The sequence below is a fragment of the Pristis pectinata genome, chromosome 10 (genome assembly GCF_009764475.1).
Source record: "Pristis pectinata isolate sPriPec2 chromosome 10, sPriPec2.1.pri, whole genome shotgun sequence".
Classification (NCBI taxonomy): Eukaryota; Metazoa; Chordata; class Chondrichthyes; order Rhinopristiformes; family Pristidae; genus Pristis; species Pristis pectinata.
The window spans coordinates 12,173,632-12,186,693 of record NC_067414.1 but is presented as its reverse complement, the minus strand read 5'-3'; the positions used below and the strand labels follow the sequence as shown (position 1 = coordinate 12,186,693).

General features: G+C 44.5%; 1 protein-coding gene across 5 annotated transcripts in view; it reads left to right on the top strand.

Moving 5' to 3' along the window:
* Positions 1–8,955: 8,955 nt before the first annotated feature.
* vit (vitrin) overlaps positions 8,956–13,062 on the top strand; it is a 61,199-nt gene continuing 57,092 nt past the window's right edge. For all 5 annotated transcript variants that reach the window (XM_052024500.1, XM_052024503.1, XM_052024501.1 and 2 more), the window contains exon 1: positions 8,956–9,378. The gene's annotated coding sequence lies outside the window, so the exon portion shown is untranslated. The remainder of the gene's footprint in view (positions 9,379–13,062) is intronic.

Sequence of the window (13,062 nt, the reverse complement as noted above, 5' to 3'; positions counted from 1 at the left end):
CCCATGGCCCTGTTGCCAAGGAGAACCGAGGAATTTGCTCCAGTGTGTTGGGAAAATTTCATCCCTCACCAACACCACTAAAACAGTTCCAGTCTCCTCACTGTCATGGTGTCATTTATGGGAGCTTGCTGTGCACACATTGGCCACCATGTTATACAACACTTCAGAATACTCCACTGGCTGTCAAAAGGCTTCATAATGTTCTGAAAGACAGTGTTGAAATGAAGATACCTTTCCCTTCGAGAGAACTGGGATTGGCAGGTAGGGAAGGATGAGGAGTGAATGGGCAGGGGACGGAGATTGAGGAGGAGAACATAGAACATTATAGCACAGTACAGGCCCTTCGGCCCACAATGTTGTGCCGACATTTTATCCTGCTCTAAGATCTATCTAACCTTTCCCTCCCACATAGCACTCCATTTCCCTGTCATTCATGTGTCTATCTAAGTGTTAGGATTATGTGAATGGGCTGTAAGGCCACCTTGCATTCTGTGTGATCCAGTGATTCCCAGCACACACACACATGCCTGAAGAATCTCATGTTTATATTTATAGATTTAATTGAAGGACTGAAATGCTAAATTAATGTATTTTGATCCAAATTCTAAATTCAAACCCTGAAGTCATTATTTCGCGCAGTGGTACGCTCCAGCCACTAATTAGATCTGACAGGTTTCTCTCACAGAGAAATCCATTTTGAAATGGATTTCAAACTACTCAGTTGAAAGTGGCTCAAACTAAAGGTTACATTTACAGGTCTCTACTGGTCTTGGAGTAATCTGAGGTATACACAATGGCTTTATGTATCATGTAGCTTTCAGACACTAGGCGTTGGGCACATTCATTGTGAGTGGAGTACGCCTTAGGGTCAGTTTCTTGTTGATCTGTTCCAATGGTGAATGAATTTCATGTCGCTAGTTATTCATTCTCGGGATGTGGACAATTCATCTTTGCTTCACTCCCTCAATGAACATAAAGACACGAGAAAATTTGAGCAGGGGGAGGCCACTCGGCCCCTCAAACCTGCCCTATATGATCGATATGATCATGGCTGATCTGCCCCAGACTTCAAATCCTTCCTCTGTGCCAGATCCCCATAGCCCTCAATTCCCTGATCTTTCCAAAGTGTATCCACCTCAGCTTTAAGTACCTGCAGTGATCCAGCTTCCATAATCTTCTGAAGTGGCGAATTCAATCAATTAAAGATAAAAGCCCAAGACTCTGCATGAGAACCAGGTGCAGGACAACATAAGTGCAGAGAAGTGGGTCTTAAAGGCAAGGTTAGGGACGGGCAAAATATGGAATTTCGGAGCTTAGTGTCTCAGTAGATGAAAACGATTGGAGCAGTAGAAGCTGGTGATTGGCAGGGAGTCCAGGGTTGGGTTATCCTGGTGGGTGATGGGGCTGTAGGAGAGGAGGGAGGGGCTAGATCAGGGAGGGATTAACTAATAAGGACAGGATTTTTACACTGGAAGGGTCAGCGAGTACAGGTGCAGGGATCTGGGTCGGCGTTTCCAGTGAACTAAACATTATGATGGTTGGAATTTGTTCTGGAGACCATGGGTTGACCGTTAAAAGGCAACCACATTATTGCGTGACTACAGTCAAGGCCAAGTAACAATGAGGAATTTCACTCCCTATTTGATATTCTAGGAAAAGGAAAGTGCATTAATGTAGCACTGATCACCACCTCAGGACACCTCGAGAGGCTTTGTAGACAATGACTTAACTTTGAAGTGGTGTAATGTAAGGAGTTCTGCAGAGCAAGCCTCGATAAACGGAGGCAGCATAGGAAAACTAAATGGGCTAAAGACTGATAAGACTCCCGGACCGGATGAGGTGCACCCCCAAGTTCTGAAGGAGGTGGCTTTAGAGATAACAGAGGCATTGGTGATAATTTTCCAGGAATCAATAGACTCCGGCATGGTTCCGGAGGACTGGAGGGTCGCAAATGTAGCTCCGCTGTATAAGAAGGGTGGGAGGCAGCATAAAGGAAGTTACAGACCTATTAGTCTGACGTCAGTGGTGGGAAAGTTATTGGAATCGATCCTCAAGGATGAGGTTATGGAATACTTAGAGGTGCAAGGCAAGATAGGTCCTAGCCAACATGGTTTTGTGAAGGGAAGATCCTGCCTGACCAACCTATTGGCGTTTTTTGAAGAAATCACAGGTAGGGTGGATAAGGGAGAGGTGGTTGATGTTGCGTATTTAGACTTTCAAAAGGCCTTCAACAAGGTGCCATATAAGAGACTGATTAATAAGGTGAGAGGTCATGGAATTACAGGTGGGATAACACAATGGGTGGAGCATTGGCTGGTTGGCAGGAAGCAAAGGGTGGGAATAAAAGGATCTCGTTCTGGTTGGCTACCGGTTACTAGTGGTTTTCCGCAGGGGTCGGTGTTGGGGCCGCCTCTTTTTACCTTGTACATTAACAATTTGGATGATGGAATAAATGGTTTTGTGGCTAAGTTTGCAGATGACACCAAGATAGGTGGAGGAGTAGAGAGTATTGAGGAGACAGGAAGGTTGCAGAGAGACCTAGATAGTTTAGGAGAATGGGCAAGGAAATGGCAGATGAGATTCAATGTTGAGAAATGTGCAGTTGTGCACTTTGGAAACACAAATAAACGGGCAGATTATTATCTAGAAGCAGAGAAAATTCAAAGTACAGAAGTACAAAGGGACTTGGGGGTACTCGTGCAGGATACCTTAAAGGTTAACCACCAGGTCGGATCGGTGGTAAAGAAAGCGAATGCTATGTTGGCATTCATTTCGAGAGGTATAGTGTATAAAAGTAAGGAAGTGTTGCTGAGGCTCTACGGGGCACTAGTGAGGCCTCATTTGGAATACTGTGCACAGTTTTGGGCCCCATATCTTAGGAAAGATGTGCTGATGTTGGAGAGGGTTCAGAGGAGATTTACGAGGATGATTCCCGGAATGAAAGGGCTTACGTACGATGAGCGTTTGTTGGTTCTCGGACTGTCCTCACTGGAGTACAGAAGAATGAGAGGGGACCTCATAGAGACATTTAAAATGTTGAAAGGACCGGGCAGAGTAGATGTGGTCAAGCTGTTTCCCTTGGTGGGTGAGTCCAGGACCAGAGGGCACAACCTTAGAATTAGAGGGTACAGGTTTAAAACAGAGATGAGGAGAAATTTCTTTAGCCAGAGGGTGGTGAATTTGTGGAATTCCTTGCCACGTACAGCAGTGGAGGCCAGATCATTGGAGGCGTTTAAGGAAGAGATAGATAGATATCTAAATAGTCGGGGTATCCAGGGATATGGGGATAAGGCCGGAAATTGGGGTTAGAATAGTTGTCCCCCCCCCCCCATTTCTCATTTCTTTTTCTTTTTTCCCTTTTCTTTGGAGCAGACTCGATGGGCCGAATGGCCCACTTCTGCTCCCTTGTCTTGTGCTCTTGTGATCTTGTGATGACCAGACCATCTGCTTTAGTCATGTACCTAGTGGATTGTTAGGCCTCATTAGAGAGGAGCTGAGAGACATCTTGTACATCTTGTCCAACTTGTGGACTCCTGACTTCACAATCTATCTCGTTATGGCCTTGCACCTTATTGTCTACCTGCACTGCACTTTCTCTGTAACTGTAACACTATATTTTGCATTCCGTTATTGCTTTTCCCTTGTACTACCTCGATGTACTGATGTGGAGAAATGATCTGTATGGATGGTATGCAAAACGTTTTTCACTGTACCTCGGTACATGTGACAATAATAAACCAATTTACCAATTTACAATGAATCACTATCTCCTGGAGGAACTCAATGGGTTGAGCAGCATCTGTGTGGGGGGAGTAATTGTCACCATTTCTGGTCCTGATGCAGGGTTTTGATCCAAAACATCGACAATTCCTCTACCCCCACAGATGCTGCTCGACCTGCAGAGTTCCTCCAGCAGATTGTTTGTTGGTCAGATTGTAGAATCTGCAGTCTCTTTTGTCTCCTGATGATATCACAACCTCTCTGGAATCACGTGTAAGGGTGACTGGCTTTCTTGTCTAAAGGACATCAGTGAACCAGACAGATATTTTTGCATCAGTCTAGTAGTTTGATACTCACCATACTGTTACCTGAAATAAAAATTCACAGCTGCTGTAGTGGGATTTACACTCCTGTCTCCAGGGCTCTGGAACTAGAAAGAAGGCCCACCACCAGTTAACTGGTTAGCATAATGCTATTACAGCACCAGCGACCTGGGTTCAATTCCCGCTGTTGCCTGTAAAGACTTTGCATGCTCTCCCCGTGTCCGCATGGGTTTCCTCCGGGTACTCCGGTTTCGTCCTACATTCCAAAGACGTACGGGTTAGGAAGTTGTGGGCATGCTATGTTGGCGCCGGAAGTGTGGCGACACTTGCAGGCTGCCCCCCAGCGCATTCTCAGTAACTCAAAAAGATGCTTCTCACTGTGTGTTTCAATGTACATGTGACTAATAAATAAACATCTTATCTTATCTTATATCTTAACTCAAACTTAAAGAAGAAGCAAATCCTGGTGCAGAAACAGATGTCAGGTCAAAAAATTGGACAGAATACTAAAAAATAAAGAATTACTGAAAGATTAATAAGGAAGGAAAGTTGGAGTAAAATCAAATAGTAAGAATTTCTAAAGATATTTAAAACGGGTAGGGATGCTGTAGGAAGTGAGCTTCAAAGATTAATAATGGAAAACAAATAAGCAAGGATTTTGCATCAGTTGTCACTATGGAGGATGCAAGTGATGCCCCAATAAATAGCCGTAAATCAGGAATTGGAAGGGCAGCTGAAATGCAGGAAAATTACAACCAGCAGGGAGTGTTAGTGAATAAACTGTTGGAACTGTGCATTGACAAGCCTTTGGGTTCTGACAGACTTCATCTTTGGATCTTAAAAGAAGTGGCCAGTGAGCTGCTTAATGCAAGTCAAAAAAAGAGCAGGCTCTGGAAATCTGAAATTAAAAAATCCTGGGAAAACTCAGCAAATCAGGCAGCATCTAGACTAACCTGTTTTCTCTCTCTCTCAGTTCTGCTGAGGGGTCTTTGACTTGAGGCGTTAAGTATTTCTCTCCCTGCAGATGCTGCCTGACCTGCTGAGTTTTTCCAACATTTTCTGTTTTTATTAGCCAGTGAATGCACTGTTTTAATTTTCCAAAATTTTCTAGGTTCTGGAAGGTTCCATTAGGTTGGAAATGTGACTCCTTAATTCAAAAAGAGAGGGAGATAGGAAGCAGGAAACAAAAGGCCATTTAGCTTAACATCTCTCATGGGGAATATGTTGGAAGCCATTATTAAAACATTAGGACAGAGGACATAGAAAAATTCAAGGGTATCAGGTAAAGTGAAGGGAAAATCGTGCTTAATTAGTTTATTGGAATTCGTTAAAGAAGTGACACATGCTGTAGATAAAAGGGAAACTATTCTTTAATGATGGATATAAGATATCTTTATCAGCAACAAAAGAAGCACACCGAGTCATGTATCAGTGTTAAAACTATTTTATTAATAACTACTTACGATAATAAGAAAAATAAAAATAAAAATGTTAGAATGTTAGAAGTAAAAATGTTAGATCTTAAACATTAACCCCAAAAACTAAACTCGACGTGTGTGTGGGGCAAATTCCCAAACTCCAAGTCCAGCAATAGTTCTCAAAGTTCAGTTCAGCAAGCCGTAAAGTGAAACGTGAGCAAAGGCTTCTTCAACAACAACCGTTGACTGAAGAGGAAATGTAGAGAGAAAATAGAGAGTAATCACGAAATCCAAATGTTCCACGATGGAACTCACACGACACCTCAATCACTGATGATCTCCATTCCTTTGTTCCGAAGTATCTGCCATCCCGAAAGGCATCCGAGATGTGGCCGTCCACACAAATACCTGTTTCCTTCTACAGGTTAACGACAAAGTGGACTCCACCAGATTACTCCAAAAGTCCATACGTGGATTGTAGTGACAGACACAGTTATTGTGTTTCATCCATCGATACAGGGACTAGCAGGCTGGTCTCTCTCTCTCTCTCTCTCTCTCTCTCTCTCTCTCTCTCTCTTCTCTGACTGACTGCTCCAAAAATGTCATTACATCCTTATCTCCTGTTGTTGTAACCACACCACACACACACACACACACACACACACACACACACACACACACACACACACACACACACACACACACACACACACACACAGTGCTATGTCTTAAAGGAACATTCACCAATAGTAACTTAACTCATAACAGTCACATGTATATCGAAACACACAGTGAAATGCATCTTTTGTCGCCACGCTTCCAGCGCCAACATAGCATGCCCACAACTTCCTAACCCGTACGTCTTTGGAATGTGGGAGGAAACCGGAGCACCCGGAGGAAACACATGCAGACACGGGGAGAATGTACTAACTACTTACAGACCAGGTCACTGGTGCTGTAATAGCATTATGCTAACCGCTACACTACTGTGCCTGCCATACAGCAAGGAAACAGGCCCTTTGGCCCAACTGGTCCATGATGCCCCATTCAAGCTAGTCCCATTTGCCATGCACCTGTCCAACTGTCTTTTAAAAGTTGTTTTTGTACCTGCCTCAACCACTTCCTCTGGCAGCTCGTTCCACCCTTTGTGTAAAAAAGTTGCCCCTCAAGTTCCTATTAAATCTTTCCCCCTCACCTTAAACCTGTGCCCCCTAATTCTTGATTCCCTAAACCCTGGGAAAAAGACTGAGTGCATTCACCCTATCTATGTCCCTCATGACTTTGTACTCCTCTATAAGATTGTCTCTCAATTTCCTATGCTCTAAGGAATAAAGTCCTAGCCTGTCCAACCTCTCCCTAAAGTTTAATGTACTTACATTTCCAGAAAGCATTTGAAAAGTCAAATATACTGAGGGGTCTTTGACCTGAGACATTAACTATTTCTCTCCCTGAAGATGCTGCCTGACCTGCTGAGTTCCCCATCAAATTTAATTGTAGAAAAGAAAACCTCAGTGATATATTGGTGCAGATAGAAGATTAGCTGGCTAACAGCAAACACAGAGTAGGCAGAAGAGGACTGGCAAGTTGTAACAAGTGGTGTGCCACAGGGATCATCACTGGAACCTCAACGTTTTTGAAGTTACATGAACGATTGAGATAAAGGCACCAGAGATATGGTTGCTAAATCTGCTGATAACACATAGATAGGCAGGAAATTAAGTTGGGAGGAAGATGTGAAGAGGCTATATAGGGATATAGATAGGTTAAGTGAGTGGGCAGAGACCTGGCAAGTGGAATATAATTTGCAAAAATGTGTAATTGCCCATTTTGACAAGGAAAAAAAAGCATATTATCTAAATGATGAGAGATTGCAGAGCTCCAAGGAGCAGGGGGATCTGGGTGCCCTTGCTCATGATTTGCAGAAGGCTTGTGTGCAGGTACAGCAAGTAATTAGGAAAGCAATCAGAATCTTATTGTTTATTGCTGAGGGAATTGAATACAAAAAAGCAAGATGGCGCCGGAGTGAGGGGACTTGTTGCAAGCTGCTCTCTACAGATCTACTCATTACCCTTACTATAGTCGTTCTACACCTCTAAATTTAAACTCTACATCACTAACTATTACTAATAATGTTCTTTTAAATTTTCTTACAGAGTTGGCGATCTTCCGACCTTGTTGTGACCTTGCACCTTATTGCACTGCACTTTCTCTGTAGCTGTGACACTTTACTCTGTACTATTATTGTTTTTACCTGTACTACCTCAATGCACTCTGTACTGACTCAATGTGACTGCCCTGTGTAATGAATTGACCTGTACGATCGGTTTGTAAGACAAGCTTTTCACTGTACCTCGGTACAAGTGACAATAATAAACCAATACCAATACCAATACAAAAATAATAAAGCAATGTTTCAGTTATATAGATAAGATAAGATTTCTTTATTAGTCACATGTACATCAAAACACACAGTGAAATGCATCTTCTGCGTAGGGTGTTCTGGGGAAACTACATAGACATAGATACAGCACCGGAAGAGGCCATTCGGCCCACTAAGTCCGTGCCAACCATCAATCACCCATTTACACCGATCCCATTTTATTCTCCCCACATTCTCATCAACTCCCCCCAGATTCCACCGCTCACCCACACACTAGGGGCAATTTACAGGGGACAATTAACCCACCAACCCACATGGCTCTGGTACATGAGAGGAAACCTGAGTGCCCACGCGGTCACAGAGGGAACGTGCAAACTCCACACAGACAGAGGTCGGGGTTGAACCCGGGTCTCTGGTGCTGTGAGGCAGCAGCTGCACTAACTGTGGTCTCCTTATTAAAGGAAGGGGATAAAGCTGTTGGAAGCAGTTCAACGATTTACTGGACTAGAACCTGGAATGGACAAGATGTCTGGTCAGGTTAGGCTTCTACCTGCTGAAGTCTGGGTTTCCTCCGGGTGCTCCGGTTTCCTCCCACATTCCAAAGACGTACGGGTTAGGAGCTGTAGGCACGCTATGTTGGCGCCAGAAGCGTGGCGACACTTGCGGGCTGCCCCCCAGAACACTCTATGCAAAAGATGCATTTCACTGTGTGTTTCAGTGTACATGTGACTAATAAAGAAATGTTACCTTACCTTATCTATTTAATTGAAACATAAGATCCTGAGGGGTTTTGGTGGGAATGGATGCAGGGAGCATCTTGCACTACCATGGACTTGCCTCTGATTATATCTTTTTTTGCACTAGTGTCTTGTTTTCCCGCTCTTCACTATCAGAATCAGAATCAGATTTATTATCACTGACCTATATGACGTGAAAGGTTGTTTTATGGCAGCGGTTCAGTGCAAAAACATAAAAATGACTCTAAATTACAAAATTAAATAAATACACTACCTTGTATAATTTATGTATCATTTATATTGCGTGTTGTCTGAATCTACGAGCCTGCGATGCTGCACGTTTTTCATTGTAGCTGTACCTCTCTGTACTTGTGCACAGGACAATACACTCGACTTGTTTCCTCTGGTAGGAGACTCCAGGACTAGGGGGTCACTACTTAAAACTGATGTAGGGTGGAGATGAGATGAGCTTTTCTGTCTCTCTGTGAGTGTTCGGACCATTCTCCGGATCCGCAGGTGTTTGTGCCGCGGTAGCCCGCCCCTCGCTCCCCTCCTCCCACCTCGCTCTGCCTCGCAGTCACTCCCAGACGCAGGGAGCTGTCAATCGGGTCCTTGCAGCGCCGGGGATCTGCTCCGAGCTGGGCTGAGATGTGATAACGTGGACGGTTCCCCGGGCACCTTTCACTAGCATCGCTCCTTCTAATTCAATGCTTCCCTTCCTCTGGCTCCTCCTGTGAGAGAGACTGAGTCCCAGATATCAGACAGGGTCTGACTCTCGCTTCTCTGAAATCATCTTGCTGGTGAGTTATTGATGAGATAAATAACACTTTAATGTTTGGTTCAACACACCTGATGTTACTTTGTGTGGCGTTGGCGTGTGGCCCTGCCCGTGTTGTTTGGGTGCTGTTTGTGTCTGTGTGATGTACATTCATGTGGGTTTCCTTATTGCTCTGTGTGTTTCAGTGTCTGTGTGTGTTTCAGTGTCTGTGTGTGTGTCAGTGTCTGTGTGTTTCAGTGTCTGTGCTTCGGTGTGTGTGTGTTTCAGTGTGTGTGTGTTTCAGTGTGTGTGTTTCAGTGTCTGTGTGTTTCAGTGTGTGTGTTTCAGTGTCTCTGTGTGTTTCAGTGTGTGTGTTTCAGTGTCTGTGTGTCTCTCAGTGTCTGTGTGTTTCAGCGTGTGTATGTGTTTCAGCGTCTGTGTGTGTTTCAGTGTCTGTGTTTCAGCGTCTGTGTGTGTTTCAGTGTCTGTGTGTTTCAGTGTCTGTGTGTGTTTCAGTGTGTGTTTCAGTGTGTGTGTTTCAGTGTCTGTGTGTGTTTCAGTGTGTGTTTCAGTGTGTGTGTTTCAGTGTGTGTGTTTCAGTGTCTGTGTGTGTTTCAGTGTGTGTGTTTCAGTGTCTGTGTGTTTCAGTGTCTGTGCGTTTCGGTGTGTGTGTGTTTCAGTGTGTGTGTGTGTTTCAGTGTCTGTGTGTGTTTCAGTGTGTGTGTTTCAGTGTCTGTGCGTTTCAGTGTCTGTGCGTTTCGGTGTGTGTGTGTTTCAGTGTGTGTGTGTGTTTCAGTGTGTGTGTGTGTTTCAGTGTGTGTGTTTCAGTGTGTGTGTGTGTTTCAGTGTCTGTGTGTGTTTCAGTGTCTGTGTGTTTCAGTGTCTGTGCGTTTCGGTGTGTGTGTGTTTCAGTGTGTGTGTTTCAGTGTCTGTGTGTGTTTCAGTGTGTGTGTTTCAGTGTCTGTGTGTTTCAGTGTCTGTGCGTTTCGGTGTGTGTGTGTTTCAGTGTGTGTGTGTGTTTCAGTGTGTGTGTGTTTCAGTGTCTGTGTGTGTTTCAGTGTCTGTGTGTGTGTGTGTCTGTGCACCGGTTCAGTTAAAACTGCTCACAACAATCTTAGTCCCAATTTGTTATCTCTTGCACATTGCATCTATTGAAAAACCTCTTATCATCCGAGAGAAATACACAGATCCGAACAAAAACCCTCTAGGTCTGCGAAACCAGTACCGACAGGAATAAAATTGCCCGCAGCCACGAATTTTTATTGTGAGAGTTTGGGAATTATTGAACTTGACTGCCAAGTTAACCGTGGGAAGACGCGCCACACTCTGGGCGCAGCAGGTACTGTAGCGGGGGGCTGAACGGTCCCGGCTGCATCTGGGCGACGTTCCAACAATAGCATTTTAATATCATTTTATTACTATTAATTGCAGTTAATTCGGGAAACAACAATATCTGTAGCTTCAAACTACAACCATGGGAATGAAAACTATATGTTGGAAGAATAATATTCACTTGTAAAGTTTTTGGCGGTATTGAATAGTTAAGCAAATCGTTGCAGAGTCAAAGATTTGGTGAGAACCAAACGTTATTCTCTGCTGAATGACAATTCGACGAGTTAGAAGGAACTTCTCCAGAAGTTGTAAAAGGCCTCGCCTCCAAAGTTATGCAAACGAAACAAGGGGGTGAGCAGTCAAGAGAAGCGATTAATCCTTTAGCAGAGCCGGCCCCGAGTTGAGGGGGTCGGCACTCATGGGGACAAGTGAATGGACCTTGTCATCTGCATTATTCTGAAAGACAAAGCTTAGTAATTTATATCTCGGGCTGAGTGTAAACCTTCTCAAGGACTCCTGTAGCCCAGACCCCCACCCACCCCTTCCCAGTCACTGCCCTGCCCCCCGTTGTGGTGTCATTGGTTTCAGCTCCCCGGGGCCTGGCCTCGGGAATCCATGCCTTAAACCTGCTTTGAGGAGCTCCGTAACAGCCCGTCCTGACTTCACCTCAGCTGAACAGATATCGTTCGATAATCATATTTCCTTATGACATTGAAGGGGGTTCCCGGGCCAACTCTCAGCATAATCCTATCAATCGCATCCCATAATTTTCTTACAACAGGGAAGGAGCCATTTCTGCCCATCGTGTCTGTGCCAGCCCACAGGGCAATTCTATTTCCCCCCCCCCCCACATCCCCTCTAACAATAGGGACAATTAACCCACCAGCCTGCACCCCATGGAAACCGGATCACCTGGGGGGGGGGCACACGTGGTCACAGGGAGAACGTGCAAACGCCACACAGACAGCGGTGGAGGTCAGGATCGAACCTGGATCACTGGAGCTGTAAGGCAGCGGATCTACCCGCTGGGCCACCCTGCCGCCTTGTGAAGCCCTTGGAAATTTTTATCAAGTTAAAGGTGCTATAGAAATGAAAATTATTCTCAAATTTTATGATGCTTATTGTATCTAGAATCCTCAGTGAATAGTCAAAGATACATACAGTAGTTTCATTTCACAAATTATACTCTAATAGTGTCCAGTTCTGGTCGCCTCATTATAGGAGGGGTGTGGAAGCTTTAGAGAGGGTGCAGAGGAGATTTACCAGGATGTTGCCTGGATTAGAGAACATGTCTTATGAGGATAGGTTGAGTGAGCTAGGGCTTTTCTCTTTGGAGTGATGCAGGATGAGAGGCAACTTGATAGAGGTGTACAAGATTATGAGAGGCATAGATAGAGTGGACAGCCAGCACCTTTTCCACAGGGCAGCAATGGCCAATACCAGAGGACATCCATTTAACTTTAGAGCAGGAAAGTTCAAGGGAGATGTCAGAGGTAGGTTCTTTACACAGAGAGCGGTGGGTGCCTGGAACGCACTGCCGGGGGGGGGGGGTGGTGGTGGGTGGTAGAGGCTGATACAGTAGGGACATTTAAAAGGCTCTTAGATAGGCAGATAGAAGTAAGAAAAATGGAGGGTTATGGGCTGCGCAGGAGGGAAGGGTCAGATTGATCCTGGAGGAGGTCTCCATATAGTTCAGCACAACATCATGGGCTGAAGGGCCAGTACTGAGCTGTACTGTTCTATGTTCTATGTTTACTGTGTTGGAATGGAAAATTCCCAAGTACAGGAAGTCCCCGGATTACGAACGAGTTCTGTTTTTGAGTCTGTTCGTAAATTGAATTTGTATGTAAGTCGGAACAGTTCACATCCAGCGTCAATTAGTCAAATGTTTGTCTTAGTATATAGTATATATTTTACCTAAAACATCATAAATATAATAATGCAGTAATAATAATAAATTTAACTACAGTACTGTATTTATAATAGTTATTTATTCAAGTTAAACAGACCCATTTCGATGGTTTTCGTTACGTTTCTTTTTATTCCGTGCGGGATGCAGCGAGTTAAGGTTCAGTGGGTCGCGGGTGACGTTAACCAAACGCGGAGAAGTCATTAGCATTTCTTTACTTTGTCAAATAAGTAAGGGGAATCTTCAAAAACCAGCCCGGGTAAATGTCAGCGACTGGAATAAGCGGAGGTCTCTGGAAAATGCCACGCTCTGTTCCAAAGGCAGAACTTCTGTGAAATGCAGCGATCCCTGAAGAAGCCGCCACATTCGGCCAGTTACACCTGGAGGAATTGTTTGGTCATTCTCATTAATTTGCTCATTTTTATGCTCCGTGCAGGAACGGGTGAGGGCCTGAACTGTACTAACCTCCCGTTCGGAGGTCAGTTC